Source organism: Bombina bombina, chromosome 5 (genome assembly GCF_027579735.1).
Source record: "Bombina bombina isolate aBomBom1 chromosome 5, aBomBom1.pri, whole genome shotgun sequence".
Classification (NCBI taxonomy): Eukaryota; Metazoa; Chordata; class Amphibia; order Anura; family Bombinatoridae; genus Bombina; species Bombina bombina.
The window spans coordinates 160,657,507-160,677,545 of record NC_069503.1 but is presented as its reverse complement, the minus strand read 5'-3'; the positions used below and the strand labels follow the sequence as shown (position 1 = coordinate 160,677,545).

Below are 20,039 nucleotides of genomic sequence, written 5' to 3'. Positions count from 1 at the left end.
GTTTATTTTATAGGTAAGTATTTAGTTTTAAATTGGAATAATTTATTTAATACTAGTAATTTTATTTAGATTTATTTAAATTATATTTAAGTTAGGGGGGGTTAGGGTTAGGGCTAGACTTAGGTTTAGGGGTTAATAACTTTATTATAAAGGCAGCGACGTTGGGGGCGGCAGATTAGGGGTTAATAAATGTAGGTAGGTTGCAACGACATTGGGGAAGGCAGAATAGGGGTTAATAACTATAATGTAGGTGTCGGCGATGTCGGGGGCGGCAGATTAGGTGTTAATAAGTGTATGATTAGGGGTGTTTAGACTCGGGGTTCATGTTAGGGTGTTAGGTGTAGACATAAAAAGTCTTTCCCCATAGGAATCAATGGGGTTGCATTAGGAGCTGAACGCTGCTTTGTTGCAGGTGTTAGACTTTTTTTCAGCCGAATCAGCCCCATTGACTCCTATGGGGAAATCTTGCATGAGCACGTTTTTCCAGCTTACCGCTACCGTAAGCAGCGCTGGTATTGAGGTGAGATGTGGAGCTAAACTCTGCTCTACGCTCACTTTTTTGCGGCTAACACCGGGTTTCTAAAGACCCGTAATACCAGCGTTACTATAGGTGAGCGGTAAGGAAAACCTATGCGTTAGCACCGCACACCATTACCAACAAAAACTCGTAATCTAGCCGAGAGAATCTATAAAATATAGACCTTAGACATTACGAAAATTAGTAGAACGAGGCATGTAATCATTCTTCTTTGTAATAGTCAATATTGTTTTATGATGTATATGTTTATAAAACTTTAATAAAAACTTTATAAATAAGAAAAAACAAAACTTTTTTTTTTCTTTTTCATATCCCTTAAATTTTCCACTCAAAACACCCCCCTCTGTAGAGATTAAAGTTTTTTTTTCTAAACTGGTGTCAGACGTCTGTAACAATCGGCTCTTTAAATAATACCCTCTAATGATTTTTATCACATAACACAGGGATTACACAAAGATAAAGCTATACAAAGGCTCTGTTCCATAGCAGGACTAACTTTTGTATAAACATATGATATTGAAAACCTGGAAGCATCTGGCCCAGGAGATGGTTTTGGGGTCATGTGGTGACAATACTACTTCCTCCCTGGGGTGATAATAATCCAGGAGCTGCGATAAACAGTGATCACTAACCAGGAAGTCACACATTTCCACCCACCCCATTTCTGTTTGCACATGTCCCCTCAACAATACACTGGCAACAGCTCATTCATTTTGATTATTGCCCCCAGAGAAGCTTCAGTAACCCAGGTCTTAGTGTCCCAAACCACACATCAAACTGTCCAAAGCCATCATTCACAATATCCACACTTGTACTCAAGCCAACTCATGGGAAAAGCTAAATACACTCCATCCTCTTGTGCAATGCCTCAGCTATATCCCAGCCCACTTACATTCTCCTGAGCCCACTCAGGTATTATTTGCCACATCCCGTGCCTCATTTGCACTACCTACTGCCCACTTACACTGACTCAAGCACACTCATACTGAAGACTACAGCTTGCTTGCATTTAATAAGCATTGCGCCCACTATCTGCTTACCATGCTACTACAGGCCACTAAATATCACCACCTATGACAACTCCCTATGCACACTGCCATTGCCAAGTTTGCTACATATGAACCCATTAACTCATCTATAGTCTAAAAAAACAAAAAGAGACAGATGCGCCACATGGCCCAATATTGTTTGCTCCAATAATATCCATATACAATAAATGATATAGTCAATGCTCTAAATGATAATAAGTCTCTGATATTAGTAGGGTGTTGATGAGGCAGCAATCTGTGATGATCCAGGCCAGGATCCAGGAACAGTAGTCTAAAAAAACAAAAAGAGACAGATGCGCCACATGGCCCAATATTGTTTGCTCCAATAAGATAATGCTTATGCGTAAAAGAAATACACTCACATATAATAAAGCACCTCAATTAGTGCTGTAGAAGCAGTCTGGGATCTATAACAGTCACCCAGCAGACCGGCCTCCTTAGATTAGTGTGGAATCTGTATAAAGGAGATATGAGAGACACAGGGTGCCAATATGGCCTAGTACTGTTTAGCCAAAAAGTGTATGCAATCAGAAGTATAAGTTTGCACTCACATTTGTTGTAGCATCTCCAGTGATGCTAATAGACCAGGCTGGTGTCAATTCAGTCACCCAACAGACTTAGTGACTTTTGGTTTCCTGATTGCCTTTGAAACTAAGTCTGTTGGGTGACTGAATTGACCCCAGCCTGCTCTATTAGCATCACTGGAGATGCTACAACAAATGTGAGTGCAAACTTATACTTCTGATTGCATACACTTTTTGGCTAAACAGTACTAGGCCATATTGGCACCCTGTGTCTCTCATATCTATCTCCTTTATACAGATTCCACACTAATCTCAGGAGGTCAGTCTGCTGGGTGACTGTTATAGATCCCAGACTGCTTCTACAGCACTAATTGAGGTGCTTTATTATATGTGAGTGTATTTCTTTTACACATAAGCATTATCTTATTGGAACAAACAATATTGGGCCATGTGGCGCATCTGTCTCTTTTTGTTTTTTTAGACTACTGTTCCTGGATCCTGGCCTGGATCATCACAGATTGCTGCCTCATCAACACCCTACTAATATCAGAGACTTATTATCATTTAGAGCATTGACTATATCATTTATTGTATATGTGATATTTGTATTACCACAATTGTGCCTTTATATGCATAATTGTTCATCTACAACTGTACTTATAAATATTCTCTGGTTCCTTTCATAAGGATAGCTTTTTGAATAGTCCAGTTATAATATTGGTTATTCTGATTATATAGTCTATTGTGGCATTAAGAATAGATAGATTTATTCTATTAACTCTACACATTGTGTTAGTCCCTTTGGACAGTAACTAGAAAGAACACTGTGATCTCAAGGGCGCCCCCTAATATATTTTGTAAACTCATCTATAGTGTTGGCTGCTGCAAACACATTTATTATGCATGTTCACCTCAGCAGAATACCCCTACCTATTCAGGATGTTCTCTGTCCCAGACCACTTATAGTGCAAAATACCCCAGCCTAATCAGGATGTTCTCTGCCCCAGATCACTTGTAAAAAATATCCCAACTCAATCGGGATGTTCTCTGTCCCAGACCGCTTATAGTCCAGAATACCAGAGCCCCATCAGGATGTTCTCAGGCTCAGACCACTTATAGTGCAGAATACCACAGCCCAATCAGGATGCTCTCTGTCCAAGACCACTTATAGTTCAGAATACCCCAGTCCAATCAGGATGTTCTCTGCCCAAGACCACTTATAGTGCAGAATACCTCAGTCCAATCAGGATTTTCTGTGCTCAAGACCATTTATAGAGCAGAATACCCTAGTCCATTCAGGATGTTCTCTACCCCAGTCCACTTATAGTGCAGAATATCCCAGCTCAATCAGGATGTTATCTGCCCCAGACCACTTCTAGTTAAGAATACCCCAGTCTAATCAGGAGGATGTCCTCTGCTAACAAACAGCCCTGTCCAATCAATATGTTATTTATCCCAGACCACTTAAAGTGCAGAATACCCCAGTCCAATCAGGATTTTCTCTGTCCCAGACCACTTGTAACAAATACCCCTGCCCGATCAAGAGGTTCTCTGGCCCAGATCAGTTATAGTACAAAATACCCCAGCCCAATTAGGATGTTCTCTGGCTCAGACCCCTTATAGTGCAGAATATCCCAGCCTAATGAGGGTGTTCTCTGTCCCAAATCCCTTATTGTGCAAAATATATCAGGATGTTCTCTGTCACACATCATTTATAGTGCATAATATCCCAGTCCAATCATGATGTTCTCTATCCCAGATTACTTATTGTGCAGAATACCTCAGCCCTGTCCCAGACCACTTGTAACAAATACCCCTGCCTGATCAAGAGATTATCTGTCCCAGATCACTTATAGTACAAAATACCCCTGCCCATTCAGGATGTTCTCTAGTCCAGACCACTTGTAACAAATACACCTTTACAATCAATGTTCTTTATCCCAGATCACTTATAGTGCAGAATACCCCAGTCCAATCAGGATGTTCTCTGACTAAGACCAATTATAGTACAAGACTACCCCAGGCCAATCAGGATGTTCTCTGGCCCAGACCACTTATAACAAACAGCCCTGCCCAATCAATATGTTATTTATCCCAGACCACTTATAGTGCAGAATACCCCAGTCCAATCAGGATGTTCTCTGTCCCAGACCACTTGTAACAAATACCCCTGCCCGATCAAGAGGTTCTCTGGCCCAGATCAGTTATAGTACAAAATACCCCAGCCCAATTAAGATGTTCTCTGGCTCAGACCCCTTATAGTGCAGAATATCCCAGCCCAATCAGGATGTTCTCTAGCCCAGACCACTTGTAACAAATACACCTTCCCAATCAATGTTCTTTATCCCAGACCTATAGTGCAGAATACCCCAGTCCAATCAGGATGTTCTCTGGCCAAGACCACTTATAGTGCAAAATACCCCAGTCCAATCAGGATGTTCTCTGGCCATGACCACTTATAGTGAAGAATATCCCAGCCTAATCAGGGTGTTCTCTGTCCCAGATCCCTTATTGTGCAGAATATCCCAGCCCAATCAGGATGTTCTCTGTCACACATCATTTATAGTGCAGAATATCCCAGTCCAATCAAGATGTTCTCTGTCCCAGATTACTTATTGTACAGAATACCTCAGCCCTGTCCCAGACCACTTGTAACAAATACCCCTGCCCGATCAGGAGATTCTCAGGCCCAGATTACTTATAGTACAAAATACCCCAGCCCAATCAGGATGTTCTCTAGTCCAGACCACTTGTAACAAATACACCTTCCCAATCAATGTTCTTTATCCCAGACCACTTATAGATGGCCAAGACCATTTATAGTGCAGAATATGCCAGCTTTATCATGGTGTTCTCTGTCCCAGATCATTTATAGTGCAGAATATCCCAGTCCAATCAGGATGTTCTCCGTCCCAGATTACTTATTGTGCAGAATAACCCAGCCCAATCAGGATGTACTCTCTCCCAGACCACTTATAGTGCAGAATACCCCTGCCCAATCAGGATGTTCTCTGCTACATACCACTTATAGTGCATATGCCCTAAGATATTCAGAGTTTTCTATGCCTCAAACAAAAAGCAACATATACCAGTCCATTCAGGATGTTCTATGCCTCAGTCCACTTGCAATGCACCTGCCCAAGCACTATACACACTAACCCAATATGTAAGTAAGTATGTGGATCATGCCCTGTGCACACTCAGTCTAATGCAAATAATGGAATTCTGCCCTCTGCACACTCAAACAGGTTGAGCCATCTGTGCCTGTATATATGTATGTACTGTATATATGTATGTCAATAATTATAGGAGAAATACCTCAAAATCACAGGCTATTTGGAATGTTGTGTGGATTCAAGTGCTTAATATATTTTTAAACTGATGAGAAATTCTTACATGTTTTACATAGGTAACATTTTTGAATATATATATATATATGTTTAATTGAAAAATATCTTTCATTAGATATTTGTGAAAAATAATTTGCAATTTTATCATTTATGTTTGTAATAATAAATAAATGTATTATTGGTTGTAGTGTACAAATTTCAGTTAAGCTATTAACACATTTATAATACATTGTGGAAAAATATAGATAATTAGTGTTGCATATAGTCCACTGTAAAACATTTAATTTACATGCAAGCAATTGTGCATATTCAAATTCTTTGTTTTTAAAAACTTTACTTCCTAATTATTATTATTATTTTTTTTAAATTGTGGCAAAGTTTAATGGTAAATTTACCCTTCAGCATCTCAAGAACAACGTGCAATTTAATTGTAACATAAGGAGATGTATCTGCAGTGTAAATATGTAGCATAATGTGTGCTACTGAAACCTTTTCCAATTTGGTGTATGAAATACATAAGAAATATCACCGTGAATTCTGCGTGACACTCTTAGCTAAAGGCTGTGAAACCCCATGGCATCCTGATATTCTTTTAGCAAATTCCTTCTCCAGATTTGTCTCAGACAGTGTGAGAAATATAAATAGCTTTAAAGGCTTTTGCATGTAAAAAATATATAGGAAATACATAATCTACAAAAGGCATTTGTTCTTCCTTGGCTATACTTACACAAGCAATGCTAATTATATGTTTATTTTTTTCCAACCAGCATAGGAGTGGAAATAGACACAACCTTGAAATTTATCAGTAAAAAATCTACTACTCATTTGAAGATCAGACTAAAGGGACAGTCAACCATAGAATTGTTATTGTTTTAAAAGATAGATAATCCCTTTATTACTCATTCCCCAGTTTTGCATAACCAACACAGTTATATTAATGTACTTTTTACCTCTGTGATTACCTTGTATCTAGGAACCTTCTTCCAGCCCCCTGATCACATGACTGTGACTGTTTACTATCTATTGTCTTAAATTTAGCATTGTATTGTGCTAGATCTTAAATAACTTTCTGTGCCTGAACACAGTGTTATCTATATAGCCCAAGTGTACTTTCTGTCTCTTTGTGTTGAAAAGAGATTTAAAAAGAATGTGATAAGAGGCAGCCCTCAAAGGCTTAGAAATTAGCATATGAGCCTACCTATGTTTAGTTTAAACTAAGAATACCAAGAGAAAAAAGCAAATTTGATGATAGAAGTAAATTGGAAAGTCAATTAAAATTAAAAGTCCTATCTGAATAATGAAAGTTTAATTTATACTTGACTGTCCCTTAAGTCAGATTGCATTGTCTATTTATCATGCATTTGTTGATTATGCAAATCTACTGTATTCACTGCTCCTTTAATATACAAATTAGATGTGATTTTGGATGAATTCATTGTTACATTTTGTATAATCTATTTATTGTTGCAAAATAATAGTTTAAAAATGTTGTAATGTGTATCCACTGTTGAAACTGCATCACTAAACACAAATAACTAAACATTGAGAATTTGAATTCATTTAAGCAGATTACAGTTGACATATTTCCCTAGGCAGCGTTATATCACTAGTATATATGAAGGCGCAATGCCACCCACAGAGAATGCAGAGAAATTGTACTTACACTGCAAAAGAGAGGTGTTCTGTGAAATGAGGGCATAATACATCCCACTAACTATATAAATGAGAGTATTTCCTGACTCATTTCCATCCTCCCCACCCCTGTTTTCATTTATATTACTGCTAAAGACCTGTATTCCCCTTGCACAAAAAAACATTCTTAACCCTTTCATTGTGATACTCTGATACACAGTGTTATTATTATTGTGCTCTATTATATTATTAAAGATAGGGTGTAGAATTAACTGTTAAACGCATAGAAAACTATAATATACAAACTATATGCAGTGTGGAACCTTGGTGGAAAGTTTTGGGACAACTCGGGGTCAATGAGGTTAGGGTAATTGCAGTGGTGGGTTGTGTTACGGTTCAGGGTAAATTTAGGTGGGATGATTTTGGTAGTGTTGGGTCAGCATTGTTATGGGGATATGAATAGTCAGAGATAGGGGTAAAACTTAAAGGGACAGTCAACAACAAAATTGTTATTGTTTAAAAAGATAGATAACACTTTTACTACTCATTTCCCAGCTTTGTGCAAAAAACATTGTTATATTATAACATTTACCTCTGAATTTCTGCTTGTTTCTAAGCCACTACAGACAGCCTCTTATCACATGCTTTTTTTTTATTGGCTTTTCACAACAGGAGACTGCTAGTTCATGTGGGCCATATAGATAACATTGTGCTCTCTTCCATGGAGTTGTGCAGGACACGGCACTAATTGGCTAAAATGCAAGTCAATAGATAATAAATAAATAGCGATGGGATCAGGGGGCTGTCAAAAGAGTCGTAGATACAAGGTAATCACAGAGGTAAAAAGTATATAAATATAATCATGTTGGCTGTGCAAAACTGGGGAATGGGTAATAAAGGGATGATCTATTTTTTAAACAAATCTTGAGACTGTCCCTTTAATTGTTTTGTGTGTTCTGGGTGCAGTTCTAATGAACTGGGTGTGGGGGTCTAAATAATTGTGATTAGGTTGAAAGTGGATGGGGGAGTCATCTTCCTAGTATATCATTTTTAGGTGCAGTTAGGGGAAAACAAATGCACAGATATGGTAAATGGTGGTAGGTAAGGACCCAGTAATCACTATCCAAGCGTTAACACCATTTTGAGATTGGAAAAGTTCAGTCTGATCAGAGCAGATAGCGGGAAAATTGCCCATACGATGCATACACAGCGATTGACACATCAAATTCAACACAAAGGGTGTTGATAAAGTGCAAGATGATTTGGAATAATTCTGTTTTCTTTCTTATGTACTCTGAAACGTTTACAGGAACGTCTTTAGACACCATTATAGATGTATATATCAATATAAGGTCTAGATTAATTTAACCTATTGTATAGTCCCTCAGTAGTGGGCGGGACAGACATTTACATGTATATGTATTTAATAGACAGATATGTGATATCTTATACAGCAAACAAGATCTGCAAAAAACACAAGGAAATGGAAATCACGACCAAAACATCGATAAATGGCTTTTAGCAAACACGCTCTTATTATCTTTTTTTAAATTTCATGTTTGCATTTTTTGGATTGTAAAGTACAGTATTCTTATCTGTAGGAACAGGGTTTTTCTTGGCAATTGCGTCATTGTGATCAGGAGTAAAGTATTTGCCAATAAGTGTTAAAATGCGGCAAAGAGAAATTCTGTGCTGCACAGAGAGAGTGAGGTTTTGAAATAGCGCTCGTTCTGCAAATTTGGACTATCTGTAAAATCTCGTTTTAGAAGATGAGATGAGTTGTTTCCTCTTTATTCTTAAAGAACTTAATATCCCACAATGTTCTTCTTAATTTAAGAGGTTTTCTTAATCAATTAAAAAAAAAAAATACTTTTAACATATTAAACATTTGAAAAACATCATTGATCAGACATGTCCAGTATGCCCATCGTGCCCATATACACATGTCATTCATATTGGTTAACACATCATAAACACCGCTATATTCAAGTGCTAAACACAACCGGAGTCCTTTAAACCCATTAGCCCATTTTTTATTACAGTTAACGGCATCCATTATCGGCAATTCTGTGTGCCGTTGTGGGGAAATGGAGATTGAATTTTGTGTGAGTTAACAATCTTGGCTGTATTTGAAGCAGAAAACTTGTGATCACTTTGAGTATAGAGACCAGGAAAAAATAATGAATGAGCTGCTTTGGGGCCCTTAGGAATTAGGTTGGACAAAGTCACCAAAGCGTTTATTGGCTGACATTAGTTACTGAATTAAAGTTAACATCTGATATCTGAAAATATAACCCATTTTACCTATGGACCACATGCACAAGTACACAGCGGATTATTGTCACCCTCCCATAGTAGGGTTCTAGGGACAGTAAGCACCTTGAGATTTTTATATAAAATGTTTAATTTTGTATTAACTTTATGACTGTGACCAGCCTTGTTGTATGTGGACTTAACCCCAGATTGGCTCCACTGAAAAATAATTGCAATAAAAAGGATGTTAATTTGTTTTAAAAACAGTTGCAGACAACATGGTCAGGGATATCATATAAGTGAATCCCTCACCATGTAATGTGACCCAAATTGTCAAGCGGTCAATCAGGAAAATAATGAGTTAGGAGTTTGTTACAAATGTATATTTATTCAAAATAGTTTCCTTTTAGTAACAAATATTTAACAGAGATATTTTCATACGAATGCACATACATTACAAAAATCGGATTTTTGTTTTTGTAAAACTAAAAGGAATATTCGAATGAATTCACCAGCAAAATTTTGAGAAAACGAAAAAATACTGACAAAATGTGTCAGTACTTATTTGTTTCCTTTAAATTACTTTTAAAGAGTTAATACTTACCTTACTGCACTCTGGAGAGCGCGCTAACCCAATCCTCTACTTGCCAGGTCCCTGACCACGCTAACAGGAGGCTTAGCACCCTAGACCTGGACCTGGGAGCCAAACACACTAAGCCTCCTGTATGGCCAGGACTCTGGCAAGGAAAGGATCAGGTTAGCGAGCTCTCCAGAACAGAAGAAAGTTTGATTAAATAAACAGGTAAAATGATCTTTTATCTAGTTCGCATTGTTCATTGTGTGTATCATAATGCCTTTTACTAAACATGACATGACAGCAATAGTCATGAAATACGGGCACCATAATAACGAGCTAGCAACTGGGCTTTCAAACTTAGATGATTTTAAAAGCACAGTAGTGTGGGAGCTTTTTTGATATGGAATGTGTTGTGATTGTAAATAAATGTTTATTTTTATTAGGATGTTGTCTTGATAAAGCCAAAACGTCAATGAAAATATTTTAAAGAATTTCAAATAAATATGTACAGTATATTTTTACCAAAGACCTGTGAGTGCCCTCAAGTGTAAAATTATATATATATATATATATATATATATATATATATATATATTCAAAAAATTTCCAGCTCAGCCCACCAAGCGTCAACCGCCTGGGTGCAAATATAAGCAATATAAGTAACCCAGTCAAATGCACTCTCAGGTCTTTTCAATAGATTCTTTAATGGAACGTTTTCGGGGTTCACAACCCCTTCATCAGCATGAGCAAATAACCAAATATCACACATACAAAGCAATGTATATATGTTTTAATCATGTCGCAAAACCGGAAGTGACATAACTTCCGGTTGGCATGATCACGGTGGAACGCAAGATGCGTTCCACACTCGATATTTTGGCGCACTTTTTGGAAGCAACAATTGTTTGGTGAGACACTGTTTTGATACACTATAAATTGTGTGATATTTGGTTATTTGCTCATGCTGATGAAGGGGTTGTGAACCCCCGAAAACGTTCCATTAAAGTATCTATTGAAAAGACCTGAGAGTGCATTTGACTGGGTTACTTATATTGCTTATATTTGCACCCAGGCGGTTGACGCTTGGTGGGCTGAGCTGGAAATTGTTTGAATATTATCTATTGATCAGCGGAACCCCCTGCTTTTGACTTCACTTGTTTCTATTGCTCCAGCGCTCTAAGTTTGTGGTTGTAGCTTGCTTTATGACTGTTTAACATCTGGATTGTTATCAATCGTTTTTGCAACTTTGTGTTTTCTCATTTATATGGACATTTTCTTTCTGGGACCTGGCTGCTGACTATATCTCACCATCAACAGATATTACCTCTACTCTTGCTCTACATCTGTGCATTAATAATCTCACATATTCAGGAATTCATTGCCTTGTCTTTGTACCTTCTTTCCTGATTACAGTATGTCTACATCACAGACACAGGAGGAATATATTGAGCAGCAAGTACAAAGTGAGGATTTAACCTGTCAAGCAGTGGAAGCCCAGACTGGAACTGTATCATACACACCAGATGATGCTGCCCGGATCTTGTTCGCACCAATCTCCAAGACAGTTGGTGAGACCCCAATCAATTTATATCACACTTTATTGAAATTAAAAAAGAGAGAGGTTGACTTAACTTTACATGGTAGTTACCTTTCTGATTACTTTAGAACAGGGCACATACCCCGAGGTTTTAGGGTCCATAATGTACCTACCATCGGGCGAGAAAATCCAGAGTTCAGAAAAAAATGGTGCTTTATTCTGAACAAGTGCTCCTTAGACTTAATTCTACTTGTTATAGAGGAAGTCACTTCTATCCTAGGTAAAGTCAAAGTTGAAATACAGACTTTTGAAAACACATATCAGGCTACACTCACTAGTGACACACAAGAAAACTGGTTATCTAAAATCAAAACACAAATAGATAAATACCAGACAGATTTAATAACCTTCAAAAACAGGAAATTGGAAACAGTAAATCAGGACTATAAACAAGGGAAAGTCTATAAATGGTTAACTACCACACCAGATATAAGAACCAGAAGGAGACAGAGAAATAGACGGGTCCACTTTGATACTGTGGATACCAGTGGGGGAGAGTCTTCTGACACTGACAGAAACCCTGGCAATACTTCTCTGACTCCACCTGGATCATATAGACCTCTTAATCAATTTTCTACACATACATCTAGGGAACACTCCACACCCAACCATCATTTTTTAGGGGTAACTACTCGCTCCCGGGGAGGGGGCGGCACAATAGACCCCATATTAGGCGGGCGGGGCATAAGACACCGACAACCAAGACACCCACGACAGAGGACATAGTAATCAATTTAAGTACACATCATCTATCAGACAGTGAACGTAAAGTTTTGAACAGGGGCTTATCTTTTGTGCCTAGCACAGCCCTTTCTGAGTTTGATTTAAAATTGGACCTGTATAAATTGAACAAATCACTTAAGATAAGAGAGTTTTTTCAAAACTCCACATCTAGTTCAACACAGGTAGAACTTCAATGTAAAATCCCTAGCTCTTTTGAACCAACGAATAGCAGTCCAAGCACCAAAACTTTTATCAGACTGGCCACCCAAGACCTTGATACAGCTAGACAACAATCCCTTTGGACACATAATATGTCTAGGGAAGAACGACAGGCGATAAATTCAGGATGACCCAAGTATAGTAATTAGGCCCGCCGATAAGGGCGGTGCCATAGTGATACTCAACTATGAGGATTACCGTACTGACATTTTGACTCAGTTGACAGATATACAAACTTATTCCGTATTACCTAATGACCCCACTACAAGGTTCAAAATACAATTGGATTCATTGATCCAGATGGGTTTTGAACAAGGCTGGCTATCCGAACATATTCGTGATTTTTGTATCACCACTTACCCTAAAATACCTATCCTATATTCCATCCCTAAGATACACAAAACACTGGATCATCCACCAGGCCGCCCGATTGTGTCAGCAAGGGATTCCTTGACACAGCCGGTGGCACAACTGGTGGATATCTTACTACAACCTGTTGTTAGGGAGGTAAGATCATATATCATGGATACAGGTGACTTTATACGTAAAATACGGACTGTTGACGTCCAAACTGATGACCTATTGGTCTGTTTGGACGTCAACAGTCTGTATACTATTATTCCCCACACTGAGGGTCTGAAATCAATTGAGGAACATATCACCAATAACCCTCTTTATGAGGGCCCACCAATTAAATTCTTTCTTTCCTTGATAGAATTCTGTTTGTATAAGAATTACTTCAGATTCGAGAGTAATTTCTATTTACAAACAGCTGGTACAGCCATGGGTTCCTCCATGGCCCCCGCGTACGCCAACCTGTACATGTCTCAATTTGAAAATCTGTATCTATGGAACACTACCAATTTGGCAGTAGTATGTTATTACAGATATATTGACGACATTTTCATGGTATGGCGGGGGACCATGGAGGAACTACAAATTTGGTTTGAAACATATAACACGGCCACAAGCAATGTTAAATTCAAAATGACGGTTGATACACAGTCCATTAATTTTCTGGACTTGACTGTGTTTAAAAAAACACATCAATTGGGCACGACCCTTTATCATAAACAAACCGATCGGAACTCTATTTTGAGCGCTGACAGTTGTCATCCCCCTGCCCTTTTGAAGGGCATAGTCAGATCTCAATTTGTGAGAACCATGAGAAATAATTCAGACATACAAACTGGGGTCTCTCAATTGGCAGGAGTGGGAGAAAGATTCCGCGAGCGGGGATATAAACCTTCCATTATCCAAGAAAACATGAGTACAGCATCCTCACTCACTCAGGAAGAACTTATCAAGCCCACACCAAAGAGGGACACGAGTAATAAACTAATTATGACCACTACATTTACTCCAACTACCAAAAATACAGGACGTATTCTACATCAACATTGGCCTATCATGACGTCAGACCATAAGTTAACATTTACCCGGCAGGTATAACCAATGGTGGGCTTTAAGAGGGGTATTAATCTTAAAGACCTCTTGATGCGCACTGATCAAAAAGCTAGCTACACCACAGGGGCTAAAATAAACATCAAAGGATCATACAGATGTTTAGGCTGCACAACGTGCAATGGTTTGGTCAGTACTAAAACCTTTCATCACCCACATACGAATCGAAGATATGTGATTAAGCACTCTATCACGTGCACTACCACACACGTGGTGTACCTCCTCTTTTGCCCATGTTCTTGTTTTTACATGGGCAAAACCACAGGCACGTTACGTGAACGAATGGCAAACCATAGGCACGCAATCAGATCGGCACTCAAACAGGGGGATTCTGACCAACCTGTTGCACGCCATTGTGCCAAGCAAGGCCATGCTGTATCTTCAATCCGCTATATCCTCATCGATCATATACCCCCACTTGATCGGGGAGGGGATAGGAGCAAGATACTACTTAAACGGGAAGCCCAATGGATCTTTAAATTGGGGACTATCCATCCAGGCGGATTAAACACTACCCCAGATTTCAAAAATCTTACTTAAGGTTATATGGTAGTGCTACATGCTTGGGGTATAACCCAGGGTCATTGTGGCTACGTTTAGCTCCCAGCTCTATGGCTCTTCTGAGCGATGTGAGCTGGTCGCTTACGACACACCAGGATGGAGGAATATCTCCCCCATCTGGGTTGTGGAAGCCTGGTCTCTGAGGTGAGATTACCCAATTTTGCACTTTATACCTTATGCCGGGAATAAATCAATCTAACTGCAAATACTAAGGAGCTATAAGATGGACTGTTCTTATGTGTCCACACTTGGTCATCTATATGTTGGACATTGTTACCTGTTTCATCTTGGTGTAATAAGAGATCATATCCTAGATACAGTCTAAACACATTTCCATACACCATATAATGTATAAAACAGCTATAGGCCACATTAATATATACATAGAAATAGAGGTACAATATTGTCATGATCTAATATGCCTCTCTTTGTCCTAGTATGTTAATCTAGATCCCTTGGTGTATTCACTATATCATTAAGTGAATTTTTCGTAGTGGGCCACATATCTGTATCATATTACTAATATACAGAGAAATAGATGTACTTTTTTTGTTTGCTAATTTTGAACGCTAACATAACAAGTTATGCTAAACTAGCCATAGTACATCATTTATTTATTTTTACATTTAGGGTAAAACACAACAGAATAATGTTGCAAATCGATATCATTGATATACTGCCTATATAAGGTACATGTACTATCCTGCAGGTAGTGTACATTTCTATATGTATTGATAACAAGTAGAGCAAGAACCGCCACTTTTTAAATTTACTTCTATATTTAATTTCCTTTCTTTATGTATTTATGTATATAAATTATTGTGCATAGTTGTGAAGGGACATGACACAGAATGTTTAGCAAATAGTGTCACTGTATATGCTTGCTGCACTAGATAATTCACTATTATATAAATACACTAACTTGGGTATGTATCGTAACCATGGTTACGGTTACTTTGACATTTTATTTACACTATAATATTCAATGTGCAGATCACAGGTAATTACATTACGTTTGTTGGCATCATTTTTAATACCTATAAGGTAATTTTGAGCACATTGTAGATTGTTATTAAATGAAATACAAAGCAATGTATATATGTTTTAATCATGTCGCGAAACCGGAAGTGACATCACTTCCGGTTGGCATGATCACGGTGGAAAGCAAGATGCGTTCCACACTCGATATTTTGGCGCACTTTTTGGAAGCAACAATTGTTTGGTGAGACACTGTTTTGATACACTATAAATTGTGTGATATTTGGTTATTTGCTCATGCTGATGAAGGGGTTGTGAACCCCCAAAAACGTTCCATTAAAGTATCTATTGAAAAGACCTGAGAGTGCATTTGACTGGGTTACTTTTATATATATATATATATATATATATATATATATATATATATATATATATATATATATATATATATATATGTATGTATAAAGGTGTGTATACTGTGTAGGTATGAGTATGTGTGTATGTGTGAGTGTGTTCATATATGTATGTGAGAGAGAGTTTGACTGTGTGTGTAGTGTAAATATGTATAAATATGTATATGTATGTGTGAGTGTGTGTATGATGTATATGTATGGGTGTGTGTGTGTGCGTGTGTATAATGTATATGTATGTGTGTGTGTGTGTGTGTGTGTGTATAATGTATATGTATGTGTGTGTGTGTATAATGTATATGTATGTGTGAGTGTGTGTATAATGTATATGTATGTGTGTGTGTACTTGTGTTTGTGCTCATATGTGTTGTGTCAGAGAGTGTGACTGTGTGTAGTGTATATGTATAAATGTTTATATGTATGTGCATGTGTGTATGTGTTAGTGAGTATGGGGTATATAGTGTATGAGTGTGTTTATATGTGTTGTGTGAGACAGTATGACTGTGTGTAGTATATATGTATAAGTGTGTGTGTATGTATGTGCATATGTATGAGTGACTGGATGTGTGTGTAAAAAGAGATGAAAGCAGATCAGAGAGTTACTGGTGTGAGGTTGTCTTTTGCTCACTACAGATATTGATAAATGAGCAGGGTGCACACAAAACGTATGTTCTGATGACATAAAAAAAAAACAGAATGCGGATTAAGTTTATGTATATTTCCTCCTGAAGTGTAAATGTAACTAATTCTCAGGATATGCATTTCCCAGACATTAATGTATTCCCTTTGCAGTACCTGTCCTTATTGCCACTACTGGAATTCAGTTCTATGAATAATCCACCTTTTCTGTAAACAAGTGCTTATGTAGATTATACATCAACCTGCTACCCTAAAGAATATATACCAACAGGTATGTAATAGGGTATATTCCCTTTAATCTAGCTAATTAGGTTTCCAGATACCTAGTCATGCTGAGAGTTTTCTCAAGGTCATAAGGGACAAAATTGTTAAGGGAAATTTTCACTGATGTTTTTTGTTTTGTTTTGTTTTTTTATCAATGGGGCCCAGGATCCGGCCACAAGAATTGGTAAAGAGTACATGTTCCAATACTTGGGATGCCATGTGTCCAGTATTAAACTGGACAGTCCAGTTTTTCGAAAGACATTCCTCTAAAATCTATACAAAATATACTGCACACTTAAGTGTACTGCATTTAGGTCCCTTGGACTGCAGCTAAATATGTAATCTTTTATTCCTTTAATAAATATATTGTCAGTGCTAATGCACTGCATTATTGTGCAAGCACAATGCCATTTCTGTCTAACCGTCTCTATATTGATTGAGGGAACAGTGATCGGTGAGCAGGAAATCTGGCTTGAACAGCGCAAACAACAATAACTACCTTTACCGTCAGAAAACCACTGCTCTCTGTGATTAAGGAATATAATGGACAACATAAAACTGAAATCTCTGCATCTCTTAGCATTAAACATATGTAACTGGTGTGGATACTCCCATATCCCACATATATACACCACATCCCTAATAGTAGTAACAGTCATATTAAACAGCTACTCTAAAATTCACTACACTTCTTTTATATATCTTGTGGGTCTGTCTTTTGTTTAATGACAATGTTGTTTGCCATTTTACTAGTCCCTCTTTATTAATATAGCATACAACTATAGTATCATGTATATATAATAATCAGTTGATTTCTTCATAAAAAGCTTAAAGGACCAGTCAACACAGTAGATTTGCATAATCAACAAATGCAAGATAACAAGACAATGCAATAGCACTTATTCTGAACTCCAAATGAGTAGTAGATTTTTTTTTTTACAATTTTAAAAGTTATGTCTTTTTCCACTCCCCCTGTACCATGTGACAGCCATCAGTCATTCACAAATGCATACACGTACCATGTGACAGCCATCAGCCATTCGCAAATGCATACACACTTATTCTTGCACATGCTCAGTAGGAGCTGTTGACTCAAAAAGTTTAAATATAAAAAGACTGTGCACATTTAGTTAATGGAAGTAAATTGTAAAGTTGTTTAAAATGGCATGCTCTATCTGAATAATGAAAGTTTCATTTTGATTGAGTGTCCCTTTAAATTTACACATCAGTGATTTGGAAATAAACACAGAAATGAAGAATATTTCGGAATCTTATTTGCTTGACTACAGAACCTTTCTATATCCTACAAATACGTGTAAACACCTGTATAAAAACATGTATGCTATTAAACAGGGTGAAATTATGCTGAGTAGCAGTAATACTGAGCTGAATCTAATAGGGAGACAGTGGGTTGTACATATTTACTGGTAGTTATACATATCTGGGCTGGTACAGTGCATGGGATGCAAATAACAGTTTTGCAGTATAGCATTTTATTTTATTCGGTAATTATTACATATTAATAAATAAGCTTTTGAGAGTCTCTTACTTACAACTGCAGCAATACTGATCAGTTTGATGTGAACTGTAAATGCTACATTGATTTATTATATGAAGTTATGGGAAACTTAAACGTGGTACAGTTTTTAATCTATGCAAAAAAAAAATGGTGAAAAAAGCAATACTGTATTTAATGTGATATTTTCTCTGAATTCAATATATATGTCTGATCTATACACCCTCTATGTAGTATATGTAGTAAAGAAAACAGTATATATATATATATATATATATATATATATATATATATATATATACACTGTATATATATATAGTTCTCTTTCTGCCCAAATTAGAGTTCTCTTTTATTGGAAAAAAGTAGTTTCAATTAATCTATTTCGTTTATATCCAAATATTCTAAGCTGAAGCACATATCATCATGTATCAGCTGTAGTCCACCAGGGCAGCTGTAATATATTGCAGAGTAGGAGCACAAAAAAACAAGGAATATTTATAAAACCTATAGAATTTGGGTAATTTTATGCTCACTTTGCTGTCACCTAGTTTTACACTGTCATCTGGGATACTGGGAAATCTAAATACAGAAACAGAGATTTTAACAGCCATTCAGTTTGCTCATATTTCTTTCAGAAGTGTAAGGTTTATTAATTAATTAATTAATTAATTAATCTTACACTTCTAAAAGAAATATGAGCAAACCGAATAGCTGTTAAATAATTAAATTAATAAATTAACTAATTAATAAATTAATTATTAGAATACCCTTATGCATATCTTAGGCATTTTTGTTCTATATTATTTCTCTTTACCAGCTCTGCTGGAAGGTTATTTCATGAATTAACCATCTAATTTATTTAATAAAGTACATCTGTCTGTAACAACATTTCCTTTACTGTGTTTTTGTTAGATTCTTAATCAATTGCTGCTATATAAAAGTAGAATCCAATGAACCAAAATGAACCTTAACATGCCAAGAATATATAAATAGTTTTCTTCCAAAAATGTAATATACATGACTACATTTTTTTCTTTTGGGCAAACAGACATATTTAGAGTTTAAAACATAACGTGTAATATATTTCACAAGACATCATTACATATTAATTACAAAGCTTAGTGCTACAGTACTATACTATGCTATAGTTTGAAAGAAGATAATAAGTGTATGGCCAATAGAATATTAAATACGTCTGGGTCACCTGTACAATCTGTAAATGCCTGTACATACCTGGTATTCTAGGTGGAAATGCTTGGAAAGCAGCTCATTGTCAGCAGTTACCCATGAGACTCGTCGGTTGCATTAAGCTTTCATCAACAGATAAAGTGGTCAACAACAATATTACATTGGAAGTAGATGTAGGACAAGTGTAGGAATTAAAGTGAGCAATGAATGACAGCTCAGTCCCGAGGCTGGATGTCATATAATCAGTCAGTCATTCAATGGGAACACAACAAAAATGGCCTGAACACACTGTTAGCAGAGGATATTTCTGCAGCTGTGTCCGTTCCATATAATAATTGTGTCAGGGCTACATGATAACCCGTTCAGTGCCAGAGGAATGGGCCGTTATTCTGACATCAAAATATATTCATCATAATTTAGTTTTAGCATTATTTTAGACAAATACTGTATCATATACAAACATAGCCTCTTCTTACTGGTATAATGTTATCTATAGATAAATTGTTTTTTTTTTTGTTTTGTTTTACATTTTGCTGTTGTTTTATATGTTGTTAAAT

At 37.0% G+C, this 20,039-nt stretch overlaps 1 protein-coding gene across 1 annotated transcript in view; it reads right to left on the bottom strand.

Moving 5' to 3' along the window:
* LOC128660121 (gap junction gamma-1 protein) overlaps positions 1-19,558 on the bottom strand; it is a 315,999-nt gene extending 296,441 nt beyond the window's left edge. Inside the window, exon 1 of the mRNA XM_053713763.1 lies at positions 19,528-19,558. The gene's annotated coding sequence lies outside the window, so the exon portion shown is untranslated. The remainder of the gene's footprint in view (positions 1-19,527) is intronic.
* Between the last annotated feature and the right edge of the window lie 481 nt (positions 19,559-20,039).